This window comes from Octodon degus, unplaced genomic scaffold, assembly GCF_000260255.1.
Source record: "Octodon degus isolate 3935 unplaced genomic scaffold, OctDeg1.0 scaffold00009, whole genome shotgun sequence".
NCBI classification, from domain to species: domain Eukaryota; kingdom Metazoa; phylum Chordata; class Mammalia; order Rodentia; family Octodontidae; genus Octodon; species Octodon degus.
The window spans coordinates 24,788,869-24,791,366 of record NW_004524585.1 but is presented as its reverse complement, the minus strand read 5'-3'; the positions used below and the strand labels follow the sequence as shown (position 1 = coordinate 24,791,366).

The window sequence follows — 2,498 nt, the reverse complement described above, 5'->3', positions numbered from 1 at the left end:
GTAGTCATTATCATCAATATTTTTGCTTTGAAATTTAGAAACAAATTTTATTTAAGATATGAAATAGAATTCTTAAAATATCAACTTTTCCAGAAAACTGTGCCTACACAATAATACATTGCCTCTATCATGTTAGAACATGCATTAGACTCAAATACAAAAACCAAGAAACAAATCACCACCCTTCAACAATTTAGCCCTATATTGCCTAAGTAATAACATAGGTAAATTTGTAGAGGATGGGCTGTTTTATTTCATTCAAGCACCATTAAAAAAAAAAAAGCAGCACCAATATATGGGTTTTCAGGTATATACATTAAGTTGAACCTTCTGCACTAAGAATCAGCACATTTTGTCACATAGAATTTAACACATACTAGAAACTTGTATAGTGTCAAAGGCATGGAACCACCAGCATTTAAGCAATGTCATCAGCTAGGCAAAAAAAAAAAAAAAATGGTCTGCTGAAAGCCTTTTTTTGTTTTGTTTTGTTTTGTTTGGTTTGGTTTGGTTTGGTTTTTTTGTCTAATTACCACATACACTGGTAGCAACTTTGAAAGGAGGAAAAGAGTTTATGCCCTTTTATTATTTTTTTAAAATAAAACAGAAAACAAACTGAAACATAAGCCCTGTTATACATTGACAATTATAAAAAACATCAATTATACAAGTAAAAGACTTAGAACAGAAAGTGTTTACAGAATGCAGACATCAGTGGTGAGAGGTCGGTAGACCCTCACGGGGCTTTGCGATGGTAGTCAGCAGAAGCCACTTTGTAATCACTGGCAGTGAAGAGTGAGGCAGAATTCTTTGACAGACACTTTAGGAAATCATGCAAGTAGCCCAACAATAGTGCAAGGCTCTTCCCATCAAGGGGCGTGTAGGCCAGCATCACTCCTATTCTCACAAATAATCTCAATAGGTGTGGTGCTCCATAAGCCTGGTACCCTGGCTCATCAGGGTGAGCCAAGAGCATTTCAGCATACAGCAGCCTCTCAAATTTGTAGAGCAGCTGAGTCCCCAACATCACATTGAAATACTCCTTTATTCCTGCCACAACTTCATTAACTGCATATTTCTTATTACCAATATTTCCCTGGGATTCCTTACAATTAACATACTCTTCCAGAATGGCATCTACATTTTTCTTAGCAGGAAGTTGAAAAAGCTGCTTCTTCCTGGTCACTAAATCCCAGTCCTCCACAAGCCATAGTTTTAATTGTTCAGAAATCTTCACTTTAACTTCCATCCTATTTTTAAATGCTTCCTCACTTTCAGAGGTGGGGTACACCTGGGTCCTTTTCTTCTGGGGGTGTGGGGTGCTTCACTGGTGCTGCCACCAACTCCATTCTCAGGAGCTTCTGCTTGTTCTTTCTTGTCTTCCTCACAGATCTTGAAAGAAGGTTCTCCACCAAGCGACCACCCCTTCTTCCTGAAAGAGCTGGCTCAAGCTTCTTTGGCTGTGATCCAGCTGCCTTCTTTTCTGAGGAGGCCCCTCTCATCTTACTTCTCTGCATATTGCTTTGAGATTGCTTTTTGAAGTTGTCTTCTTCTGCAGATTGCTGTCCATGAGTTTGAGAACCCTGCTTTCTGGAACTCATTCAACCCTGTTTTTATTGCAGTCAACAATATTCCTTCTTTCCTTTCCAAGAACTGCTAGTAATTTCCCAAGTGGAATCTTACAGGTCTTTGGGGTGGTCTGGAAGGCCGATGTAGGAGACACAACCCAAGATTCTGTAATTGAGGACAGTTCTGCAGTCAAGATCAGATCTCCTAATCCTTACTATATGCCAAACTTAGTTTTTCTGATGGTGACCTGATGAGAATCCTGCTCTCTCCAGCAGAATGTGTGTGCACTGCTCTCCCTCCAACCGCCATAGTCGTTATCATCAATTGTGACTGCTTGTTCCCTTTATTTTACACAAATTCCATGTTCAAATGTGAGTAATTTGGCTATTGTCTATTGTATTCTTCTATGTTTTAATAATTATAACATCTAAATTTTTTATGAATTGAGATTAACTGTATCATTTTAGAAAGCCTGCCCTATTACCACCTACCTATCTGATACCTGGCCCTTGCTTTAAGGATTTAAGGAAAAATCAGAATGAAATGTTGTGTGGTATTAAATTTTTTATAATACACCATTTTTAGATCTCCTCTACTGTTGAGTAACTTAAGAAAAATTAGCATAATTATGATATAAAATGATATTGTGGAATAAAAAGGACCACTTTTAGGTTTCAGAAATAAGCAATAATTGACTATCACTTTATAAAAAAATTTCTTGTAATACAATAGGTATAATTCAACTTTAGCTCATTGAAAGATTTTAATCTCATTTTGTTCTTTTTAATTTTATGAATAGCTTGTGAAAAGTGTATAAATTTGAGAAGAAATTTGTAACATCACTTCATATTGTGCCTTTCTTGCATTCTATTCAACAATACTTAGTTTAGCTTTTTAAAATTTCTGCTCAATTTGATGTGATTATCCTA

General features: G+C 36.4%; 1 pseudogene; it reads right to left on the bottom strand.

Moving 5' to 3' along the window:
• Window positions 1–736: 736 nt before the first annotated feature.
• LOC101582775 lies at window positions 737–1,601 on the bottom strand (annotated as a pseudogene).
• Window positions 1,602–2,498: the final 897 nt, after the last annotated feature.